This window comes from Polypterus senegalus, chromosome 14 (genome assembly GCF_016835505.1).
Source record: "Polypterus senegalus isolate Bchr_013 chromosome 14, ASM1683550v1, whole genome shotgun sequence".
In the NCBI taxonomy this organism is placed as follows: Eukaryota; Metazoa; Chordata; class Cladistia; order Polypteriformes; family Polypteridae; genus Polypterus; species Polypterus senegalus.
This window is the reverse complement of record NC_053167.1, coordinates 140,789,962-140,802,446: the sequence shown is the minus strand read 5'-3', so window position 1 is coordinate 140,802,446 and position 12,485 is coordinate 140,789,962. Positions and strand designations below refer to the sequence as shown.

Here is a 12,485-nt window from a genome sequence, read left to right as displayed (position 1 = left end):
GATAGATAGATAGATAGATAGATAGATAGAGATAGATAGATAGATAGATAGAATACATAGATAGAAGATAGATAGATATTTTTTTAATACACTCCATGTCCAAATGATCATATCACTTAATAAAAAGACGAGTGGTTGAGTTGGGAACATGTCTCCAAGGATAAAAAAAAAAAAAAATCCGCGCGTCTCCTTATTATTACACTATGTAGAATAGTCGGCCAAATTGGGTCAATTTTAGTTCGCCCGAACGTTTGGTCACAAATATATAGAAATACCGCCAACCCCCTCCAAAAAAAAATGCGGAGTCTTTTCTTGTTGTATCTGCCTTTGTCTGTTAATCTGCCTGTACCCCTGCATGTCATACGTAATAGTCGCACAAAAGTAAATATTTCTAACAAATTTATTAAATTAATGAATAGACATACGATGCTAGAAATAACACGATAAACAACGCAAATAGTGGCACCATCATATAAAAAGAACAACTCTATATTCCGTTAAATTAAAAACGACACCATGACGCGGCTTTAACTTGCACACTTCACCAAGAAATTGTCAAACCCAATAACAACAACAACAACAATAGGCCATCGTCTATAACTCCTCCTTGTCGAATGTGACAGCTTAAGAGACGAGTAGCGACCACATTCTGAGGGGAACCCGAAAAAAAACTTGCCTGACATAAACCCTGATAAAACGCAAAAAGTATAAGAGAATAAAAAAAGAAAGAAATATGGACCAATTTACAACAAAGAATAGCTTTATTAAATGTAACAGAAAAGATTTAAAGTGCATTCTAAATTCAAAAAAAATTTAAAAGAAAAATAAAAAAGCATGTTCCCCGAGTTCAAACGCGACCCCCTTGACGGAGCCACGTGGAAAGGAAGTTTTTTTGTGCTTTATGAAGAAATGCGAAAATTTCCGCGCAAGTTTTTTAATTACTGTCGGATGTCGGTTTCCACTTTTGATTGTCTGCTGCAGCTGGTGCAATGCCACATTGCACGCCGATCAACCAATATGCGACTTGGTGTTAGCCCCGAAGAGACTACTTGTCACTTTGAGGTAAGGAAACAGTAGTCGAGTGTGCGCTTACACCGGTGTTATGCACTGAAATGCCACCCCCGCCATGGATTGCCCCCCCCTACATAATCGTTATCAAATATTATATTAGAACATAAATTAATAGGTTCATGGTTTACAAATTACATGAGACAATAAAATAAAATAAGCAATATGAAAATATATATGTTGTATATGAAAACATAAAATATTAATATTTTTCATATACAACATGTAAACTATATATATCCGGTCCTCCGAAGCGTAAAATAAACGCGCAGAAAACGAACTAGAAGCGGTTTCCTTGCGTTCGTTGGGTTTTGAACGCCAAGAAAAAGCTGCATGCAACGTTTTTTTGATGCCGTATAAACGCGCTGCCGGACAAACGCACGTCACCAAAGCCCGTGTGAACACTCTCATTGACTCCTACGTGTAGAAAACACTCGGCGCTTGATCCGCGCTCACCGGACGCTACGAACGAAAAAAAAACGCTCGATTTTAACGCCCGTGTGAACAAGGCCTTAAACTTTCGAAGACATTCGCTTCCAAAGAAAGACAACATACTTATGTAACATGTGACAACTTTGCTAGGTGAGCACGTTATAAACCAGAGGCTGAAAGCAGGAGAGGTTATGGCGACTATCACTGACCCGCCCACGTCTAATTATTCCAACGAGGATAACTTTACACAAGCAGGTCAGAAAATGTAACCCCGCCCTTATTTTTTCACACCGTCTTGAGCTCAATCTCAGTCCCACCCCGCCTCACAGAGGTACACTTTTAAGAGCAGGGCGTGACATCAGCTCGCTTCTCCAAAATACAGCTTTTGTCGTCGGCAAGTCATTCCTGAGGAAAAATAAATAATTTTACGATTTTTCGAACTGGGGATCAAGGAGGAAATTGCTATGACATTCTCGATCTCTTAGTGGCAGTCCAGGATAACCACAATGATTTTCTGCAAACTTTGCCTGCATGTCATGCAAACGACCCCACCCCCTCCCGAATACTTAATCGTATAAAGAATTGGTTTACTGTTTTTAAAAAACGACATTTCAAAGAACAACCCTACCATGTTATCGCGTCTGTATTATTTCAGTACAGACGTTACTGAAAGTTCATTCACATAATTCACTTGTTCAGCGTCTGTAGTTCACTTCTTACGTTCTACCTGTAGTGTCCTAGAAAGATGATTCAGTTCATCTGGACATAGTTCTTTTCCAGGGAGATACGTTACATCACTCATCCAAGTGATTTACTCAATTTACATACCTGGATTATTGAGCATACATCGAGATCTCTGTAATTTCGCATTTAAAATCCTGCCACCCCCTCACCCTCCTCCACTTACCAGTATTACAGTACCATCCCTTGTATCCTGGGCACAGCACTTCATGGGATTCCGATGCAAATACTTTGCGCATCACCTTTGTGGATTACAACCCGCGACTATAATTAAACCCCACGCGTGTATTCCGTTCCGATTGCTTCTAAAGTGTCTTAACATCAAAGTTTGTGTTACACTACAACGCTAATGCATGGTTCAACATATCTCAATCCTAAATTTTCATACATTAAAAAAAGGAAAGTAAATTAAAAAAAATTTAAAAAACGAATTCTCCGACAGGTGTTGCCGATCATTCTGGAGCAGCGTATTAAGATAAGGCTTTTTCTAAAATTTCTTCCACATACTGTACATAGAATTTTGTACTATTTTTATTGCTTCCTTTTTCAATCGACATCATGTACATTCTATTCACTATTAATAGTAATAATAATATAACACATACTTACCTAAAATAGGGGCTAACAGAATGAAAAGTTTCCTCATGGCTAATATGACATTTAGTAAGTGTTCATTAAGTTGGAATTTTGAGACACTGGAGCGAAGGTGCTATATACAAAGCCACACATCCGCCGCTCCTCCCCCTTCCTTTCTATTGGCTAAATCCCCAACCCACGCCTGGCAGCAGCATTTTGGAGACAAACCGGCGCAAATAAGCCAGAAAACGAGACTCAAGGGCCTGCAGCAATATCTACTTGGGTAACTGGCGGTTTTCCAATAGTGCGGGGCAGCGTCGCAAGGAACAGACAGTATTATAACAAAGTATTCTTATGGTCCCGACAGTTTCCCCATATGACACGAGTCTATAGAAATCTTTATGTTTATGGTCATTAACATTTATTAAATATCTTATTTAACTTGTATTTTTCCGTAGTAAAGTTAGCCATTTGTAAAAGCACGATAGCGCTTTCTGCCAAATTAGTATTACATATTTTTGTCTTGATTTTCACAGCCATATTTCTCCATAAAGGCAGAAAATATAAAAACAACTTTGACTACATTGATTAAACATCATTATGAATCCAAGTGCCGTCTTTGTAAAAAGCAGAGAGACCACTATCCTGCTGCTCCCCTTCAGAGCCATGAAGCCCATGTTGTAAAGTATGCAGGTAATTATGCAAGAAGAGTGTGCGTGTGTTTCTTAATGACATAATAAAAAAAAGACACTAGGCTACTTTACTTACAAACAAGTATGATGTTTAGATTTCTTACCCAGACTGACCTTTTTAATTGCAGTTTTAAAAACCCGAGCTAATCCTGCATTTTCCGTTGTTTGGCAGGTTTTACTATCTACAGATGCAGCACAGCGTTTGTCACCAGTGGCCATTTCCATTGTTTTTGTTTAAATGTCACTATCAATGGTTTACTGTATGTTAGTATTTAATGTTTTTCCATTGATTTATTTTGTTGCTACTTGTATTAAGGCCTTCCAAGTCGAATGACTATTTTCATGTTGATGGTATGACCATTTCATATTTTAACTCTGTTTGTGTATGTCTGTATTTAATGTTGTGTCCAGATTTCCAAATGACCATTTGGTGGTTTCTCTGTAGAATGTGCTGTATTTCGTCTTTGAGGCTCTCTTCAATTTTACCGAGGTGTGTCTCAACTTTAGTCCTTGCTTGTTTCATTGTAGCATTTGTGGAGGGAGGATTGTATCTGGTTGTTGGTTTCCATTTTTGTCACCTTCTACAATTTGTGTTATGTTTATTTTATTACATTTGTATTTTTTTACTTTAGCATACTGTCCCTAGGGGTTTTGATGTTACAGAAACACCAACTTTCAAAATCCACATATTTTAAATGTATGTTTATAATGGTTTGCATAAATATTTTGTATCATTTAACTCCTTTTAACAAGTCTATACTGCTCAATCTTCTTTAGAATGCCATGTTGGCTTTAAGGAAGAGCTGGTGTAGAATGTCAGTTGAGATCTCCAGCACCAAGGGGTAAATAATTTAATTTCCTTTAACTTTCATTAATTTCTGTCATAATGTGGCAAATATACTTAGTCATGCTGTAAATTAAAGACAAATAATCAAAATGTTTACAATTATAAACTTAATGCTTCTTTTTGTAATCACTGAAGTAACTGCTCACATCAGACTGAGCGAGTAAACGCCCTTCTAAATGAAGTCCAAAAACCAAACAAAAAATTAGAAGGTGCACAAATGATGCGCAGCCAGGACAGGGTAATTTTTGTGCTTATTCTTCTATTTTTTTTTTTTTAGCACTTCTTTGGGTAAATTATTTTTTTTTTAATGTTTTCAGGTTTAGACCCTATTGAGCCATTAATGAAAAGACAGAAGATGAGTAAAGAATGTTTTGCTGTTCCGTAGCACTGCAATCATGCAGGTTTCACATCTTTTCTTTTAGAAGAAACATCAGCCTCCCTTCAACATCCAGCACAGGTCATTCATGAGCAAGGACAGACACATTTTATAAATTTCCATAGGAAAGATTAAATATGTTTTGTTCATGCCGTCTTACAATTCTTATTGTATATTGAATTAAATGTATGAAAAGACATGTAATTCTTGTCTCAGATGCATTCTATTAGTTGCTAACCAGTAGGAGTCTTCTGAAACAGAAAAGACAGCTCTTAAAGGCCTTAGAAAATTTGAAATGCATTATGTACTGTATTAGAGTATTGAAAGAAATATTGAAGACTTGTAGAATCTGCGAAGGGTGGCACGGTGGCGCAGTGGGTAGCGCTGCTGCCTCTCAGTTAGGAGACCTGGGTTCGCTTCCTGGGTGGAGTTTGCATGTTCTCCCCGTGTTTGCGTGGGTTTCCTCCCACAGTCCAATGACATGCAGGTTAGGTGCATTGGCAATTCTAAATTGTCCCTACTGTGTGGGTGTGTGTGCGCCTTCCGGTGGGCTAGCACCCTGCCCAGGGTTTGTTTCCTGCCTTGTGCAATGGGATTGGCTCCAGCAGACCCCCCATGACCCTGTAGTTAGGATATAGCGGGTTAGATAATGGATGGGTGGAATCTGTGATTGAAAGCAGTAATGTTAATAATAAACAAATTAAGAATATGCTGTACGTTTTTTGATTTCATTTTACATTCTTTGTAAATGTGGAGGAAAATCTTATAAGCTTGATGATGACCATTTTTAAAGAGTGTTTTTTTTTTTTCTTCTTCAATAAAATGTATTACAGCGACACAGAATCCCTTCAGCTTCTTACCGAGCCAGAGAAGTGGTGTGCTGAGAATCAGTCTGGGTTCAGGGGGCAAGTCTCACTCCCATCGTTACTGTCAATGGAGAAAGACGACATTGAGGAGGCCCTTCAGAAATATGATTTGCTATCTGAATTTCCAGAAGACGACGAGAGGGAATCTGTCCTTAGACCCTTCATTATCCTTTTTTCACATATGGAAGACATGCATCTGTTTTTAGATAATGTGAGAGGAAAAAAGAAGATGACTGTGTTTTGTGAGAAAATGTAACAAACATGGCCCTCACTGATCACTGAAAGAAAGAAAATCCTTTACCTTTAAAGTCTCAGCTTCATTTAACCTCACAATTTATCAGTTTTTTGAGTTTGAATGAGCTGTCAAAGATCACGCCTGGGCTCCTAACTGAAGCTTTATGATACGTATATGTCAAGTGGTCCAAGAGCAACATCAGAGACGCTAAAACCTTCTAAAATTTTGGACACCACTATCTCAGTTTTATTATCATTTAGATTAAGAAAATTCATTGCCATCCAGGTTTTAATATCATTCAAGCACATATGCATGGTCTGTATTGTCTCGCTTTGATTTTTGTAGAAAATAGATTTGAGTGTCATCAGCATAGCAGTGAAAGGAGAAGCCACACTAGTTAACAATGCGCCTAAAGGTAACAGGAGTATCAAAAAGAGAACAGGTCCAAGAATGGAACCCTGCAAGTAAGAGGAGCGACAGAGGACGAGAACTCGCCCAAATGAATAGAAAAGTTCCTATTGCTTAGATAAGATTTAAACCATTTAAGGGCATTACCTTGGATGCCTACAAACTGTTCAAGGTGGGATATAAGAATCGTAAGGTCCACAGCATCAAAAGCTGAGATCTAGCATGAAAGGAATGACAGAACATCCAGCACTGGTAGTTAGGAGGACAGTTTCAGTGGTGTAAGATCTGTATCTGGATTGGAATTTTTCCAGAATACAATTTTCATCCAGAAATGTTTGAGTTAGGACAACTTTTTTCAAAGACTTTAGATAAAAAATGGCAGTTTAGAAATTGGCCTGAAATTTGACACATTACAGGGTCCAGATTATTATTATTTTTTTTTAATAGGTTTCTGAACCACAGCAAGTTTCAAGGCAGCAGGAACACAACCAGTAGTCAAGCTAGCATTTACTAAGGTAACAACGCTTGGTCCAACAGAATCAATAAACCTCTTAACTAATCGAGAGGGGACACTGCTGTCCAGGGAGCAATCTGCAGGATTCAGGTGTTGCTCCAAATCAGACAACAGAGACGATGATACATGCTGGCTCAAAGTGGTCAAAGACAACTCAACATATTATGGGAAGAGATGAATCCTGAGCAGGCAGTGTGACTGATGACCTAATAACGGTAATCTTAATTACAAAAAATTATAGCACCATTTGGAGAGTAAGTTTAGATTAAAGGATTTAAAATCACTAAAAAAATAATTATTATTGCATCTACCCAAACATAACATTTTTAAAGTTAATTTTAAAATCTGAATCAATGTGTTAGTTCAGTTCCAAAATAAATAAAAGACAGTTTATGGAAGCAAGTCACAGAGGGTGCAACTTTCAATAATGCAAATTTTTACATTTCTTTAGAAAAATAAACAATATCTATTAAGCAATTTAAGGGATAAATTCGGTACTTGTGTACTAGACGGCAGTTCCTACCCTTTCTATTGTTAGACTTCATGGGGGGGGCGCCCCGGTTGCTTAATTTTTGGAGTTTAAATTATTAGACTGTCCTACCCCAACCACAAATGTGAACCTTAAAGTTAGTGGGGGGTGGAGCTTAGTTGCCTATAGGTTCTTAATGTTAAAGTCCCCTTTGGGTGCCTAATGTTAAAAACGAAAATCCGATTTGCGTCATGATAATAGAAAAGGGTACCAGTCGTCTGTTTAGTACTCAAGTACCCAAAATTCCTACTCATAACCCAAAGAGCCCCATCATCAGCATACAATGATTTACCCATATCCATTTCTATCTGGGAAAAATATATCATTTATCATAATATTAAACAACTAGACATTAACACTAGAATTACCAGAGCCTACGATAAAACTCGTAAATCTGTCCCACCTTAAATCGCTTCTTAAAACCATTCTCACCTCTCCGCCAGCGTCTTTTGTCATCTAAATGTGCTGATAAAAGAAAAGCTGCAAGTAGCCAACTAATACATCCCCCCACCGACTTAGAACGTGCACAAACTTCTCCCAGCTCATGCCTTGATTGATTTTCTGGGAGTGAAGTGGAGTTTTAGAGTGGAACTAATAGATCGTTCTTTGGAACACACGCATTTCATGTCTGTTCTGTTTCTACAGTAATCTGTGTCAACACATTGTTAAAACAGAAACGTTTTTTATATTCTAGTAGTAGATGACAAAATGTATGCATAAACTATATAATGTATGAAGCCTGAAGTCCAAATATCAAAAGAAAGATTTGTACCTTCTGTGAAAATATAACACAACAATTGAGCTTTTATTCAAAAGTATAACTGCAGAAACAAAAAGCCGCCTTAACATGCGACTTTGACAATTGTTTATTATGATTTCCTCCGTGGTGCAACTGACTCAGCTGCCGACTGGGAATCAAAAGGTCGCGAGTTCGATTCTGAACCTCTCCGTTTTGAGAAGAAAACTGCTCTTAGTCTTACTATTTTAGAATAAAAACATACATTTGATTTCAGTCTGTAACAGCCGGTGCAATTTATGATACTTGTAAAGGTTAGCTTTTTTATTTTTATTTTTTATTAGTCAGTTTTATTATCTCAGCCGTGTTCATGAGCCCAAACACACCCCACCCCTGCATCTGATACTGCTGTTTTCACATAGACGCGCTATAACAGACGTAAACTCAGCTCCCTTCTACATCGGAGCAAGAATGCACATACCATTGCTTGCATACTAAAGTGTCAGCAGGCACTTTTCATGGCATTACACACATTTTTGAGCATGCCCTCTGCACACTACTTGTGACTTTAGGCTTTAGGAAGTAAGTAAATAAATAAAGGTAAATCGTGTCATAAAATGAATTCTTTAATGTGTTTGCACAGATTACTGTAGAAACGGAACAGACATGAAATGCGTGTGTTACAAATAACAATCTATTATTTCCACTCTAAAACTCCACTTCACTCCCAGAAAATCAATCAAGGCATGAGCTGGGAGAAGTTTATGCACGTTCTAAGTCGGTGGGGGGATTTTTATCAGCACATTTAGATGACAAAAGACGCTGGTGGAGAGCTGTAAACGATTTTAAGAAGCGATTTAAGGTGGGACAGATTTACGAGTTTTTTCGTAGGCTCTAGTAATTCTAGTGTTAAGCCCGTTACAATAACGGGCACTAGAATAGTAGTGCATAAACATTCATAGGAACAGTCTATATTAAATGGCAAGGGACCTTGTATGTGGCTGTAATATGTGTCACTGTATTGTGTGCCTTTAATTTTCTCTCGCAGTAATACTGGTCTATACAGGGTGACACAGAAAAACGGGAACTTTTGAAATGCGTAGTGGCAGCACTGTGGAACAGGGACCTGGAGCTGTAAACAATCTCGCCATTTAGTAATTTAGTAATCAATTGCAAGGCGATCAATGGCAGCTGTGCGAGAATTGTTCAGTAACAGTGTCATCTCAAGATTTGGTGATATTCCCTGGACCTCAAGATCACCGGATTTGTCCGTTTGTGATTTTCACTAAAAATTCTTAATATTTTCAGTCAGAGCCATAAAGAGGTCTGACTATCCCAAAACCCTATACGCACTTTCAAAATGGGGGCAATTTAAAAAAAAAAAAAAAAAATTGGTCCAGTTTCTGTGCAGGCAAAGATTACTGCATGAAATCTTACAGACACATAGCCAGGGACCTGCTGAATAGATTAAGGGCAGCCCCAAGTCCCTACCCTTTATTTGGAGCGACTCAGCGACAGATAGATAGATAGATAGATAGATAGATAGATAGATAGATAGATAGATAGATAGATATGAAAGGCACTATATGATAGATAATTATTTTTTTAATACACTCCATGTCGAAATGATCATATCACTTAATAAAAAGACGGGTGGTTGAGTTGGGAACATATCTCCAAGGATAAAAGAAAAAAAAATTTGCGCGTCTCATTATTACACTATGTAGAATAGTCGGCCAAATTGTGTCAATTTTAGTTGGCACGAACGTTTGGTCACAAATTTATAGAAATACCAAGGCCTACAAGGCATACTTCGGCATGCCTGTCAGGGATCAAGACAAGCCCTGGGCACCTCATTTCACATGCGAATATTGTAAGAAATCTCTTGAAGGTTGGTACAGGGGAGAAAAAAGAGCCATGAAGTTTGCTATCCCACGAATTTGGCGGCAACCGACTGACCACTCAAGCCAAGCAACTGCTACTTCTGCATGGTGGATCCTATACCAAACGTCGCACTGGCAAGAATGCGCCTCAAATCGTTTATCCAGACATTCCTTCTTCCATTGCCCCAGTACCACACTGCCCCGAGCTGCCCGTTCCCACTCCTCCGAAGAGGGATCAGCCATCTTCAGGAGACAGCAGCAAGTCAAACAGTAAGGAAGATATAGCAGATCCAGATTGCGGTTTCACAGACGCGGCTGAGGAGAGAAGACCATACTTCCCCAACCAGAAAGACGTCAACGATCGTTGCAGTGGTTCACGGCTTCCTGGGTAATCACAAGGCTGAAAACTATGTGCAGTTGGTTCAGACTCTTATAAAGAATTACGCCAAAATGGGATGCAGAATGTCTCTCAAAGTCCATATCCTTGACGCTCATCTTGACAAATTCAAGGAGAACATGGGAGCTTACTCAGAGGAGCAAGGCGAGCGTTTTCATCAGGATATACTGGACTTTGAACGTTTTCGTTATACTGTCCTTGGTAACGACATGATGGGGGACTACATTTGGGGGCTTCTTCAAGAATGCGATTTGCAATACAGTCGCAAATCTAGAAAACCTACTCATTTCTGAAACTTTTTGAGTGGTTTTGACTGTCTTTGTCTATTTACCATGCAAGTGTTGTTCTTTATCAGACCGCATGAACGAAAAGATAAAAATTCCCTTGTTTTGTCACTATAAATACAAAATTTTCTGGGCTGTGGTCATAAAATCAAAGTTTGTGCTGAATGTAGTCGTTTTTCCATTGGCTTTAGACATAAGCAGTTGAAATATAACTCTTGGAAGCCAGGAACAAAAATTGTGTTACATAGTGTTATTAAATTAATGAATAGACATACGATGCTAGAAATAACACGATAAACAACGCAAATAGTGGAACCATCCTATAAAAAGAACAACTCTATATTCGGTTAAATTAAAAACGACACCCTGACGCGGCTTTAACTTGCACACTTCACCAAGAAATCGTCAAACCCAATAACAACAACAACAGGCCATCGTCTATAACTCCTCCTTGTCGAACGTGACAGCTTAAAAGAGTCGAGTAAGAGCAACCACATTCTGAGGGGAACATGAAAAAAAACTTGCCTGACATAAACCCCGATTAAACGCAAAAAGTATTAAACTTTCGAAGACGTTCGCTTCCAAAGAAAGACAACATACTTATGTAACATGTGACAACTTTGCTAGGTGAGCACGTTATAAACCAGAGGCTGAAAGCAGGAGAGGTTATGGCGACTATCACTGACCCGCCCACATCTAATTATTCCAACGAGGATAACTTTACACAAGTAGGTCAGAAAGTCTAACCCCGCCCTTATTTTTTCACACTGGTTTGAGCTCAATCTCAGTCCCCCGCCTCACAGAGTGGTACACTTAACAGCAGGGCGTGACATCAGCTCGCTTCTGCAATATGCAGCTTTTGTCGTCGGCAAGTCATTCTTGAGGAAAAATAAATAATTTTACGATTTTTCGAACTGGGGATCAAGGAGGAAATTGCTATGACATTCTCGATCTCTTAGTGGCAGTCCAGGATAACAGAATGATTTTCTGCAAACTTTGCCTGCATGTCATGCAAACGACCCCACCCCCTCCCGCATACTTAATCGTATAAAGAATTGGTTTACTGTTTTTAAAAAACGACATTTCAAAGAACAACCTACCATGTTATCGCGTCTGTATTATTTCAGTACTTCACTTCACTTCACTTGTTCAGCGTCTGTATAGTTCACTTCTTACGTTCTACCTGCAGTGTCCTAGAAAGTTGATTCAGTTTATCTGGACATAATTCTTTTCCAGGGAGATACGTTACATCACTCATCCAAGTGATTTACTCAATTTACATACCTGGATTATTGAGCATACATCGAGATATCTGTAGTTTCTCATTTAAAATCCTGCCGTCCCCCTCACCCTCCTCCACTTACCAGTATTACAGTACCATCCCTTGTATCCTGGGCACAGCACTTCATTGGATTCCGATGCAAATATTTTGCGCATCACCTTTGTGGATTACAACCCGCGACTATAATTAAACCCCACGCGTGTATTCCGTTCCGATTGCTTCTAAAGTGTCTTAACATCAAAGCTTGTGTTACACTACAACGCTAATGCATGGCTCAACATATCTCAATCCTAAATTTTCATACATTAAAAAAAGGAAAGTAAATTAAAAAAACGAATTCTCCGACAGGTGTTGCCGATCATTCTGAAGCAGCGTATTAGAGAAGGCTTTTTCTAAAATTTCTTCCACATACTGTACATAGAATTTTGTACTATTTTTATTGCTGCCTTTTTCAATCGACATTATGTACATTCTATTCACTATTAACAATAATAATAATAACATAACACATACTTACCTAAAATAGGGGCTAACAGAATGAAAAGTTTCCTCATGGCTAATATGACAGTTAGTAAGTGTTCATTAAGTTGGAATTTTGAGACTCTGGAGCGAAGGTGCT

The 12,485-nt window shown here is 38.5% G+C and overlaps 1 protein-coding gene across 1 annotated transcript in view; it reads right to left on the bottom strand.

The window, feature by feature from the left end:
• Positions 1-12,485, bottom strand: part of LOC120514461 (natural cytotoxicity triggering receptor 3 ligand 1-like) — a 240,417-nt gene that overhangs the window by 31,448 nt on the left and 196,484 nt on the right. The window lies entirely within an intron of this gene.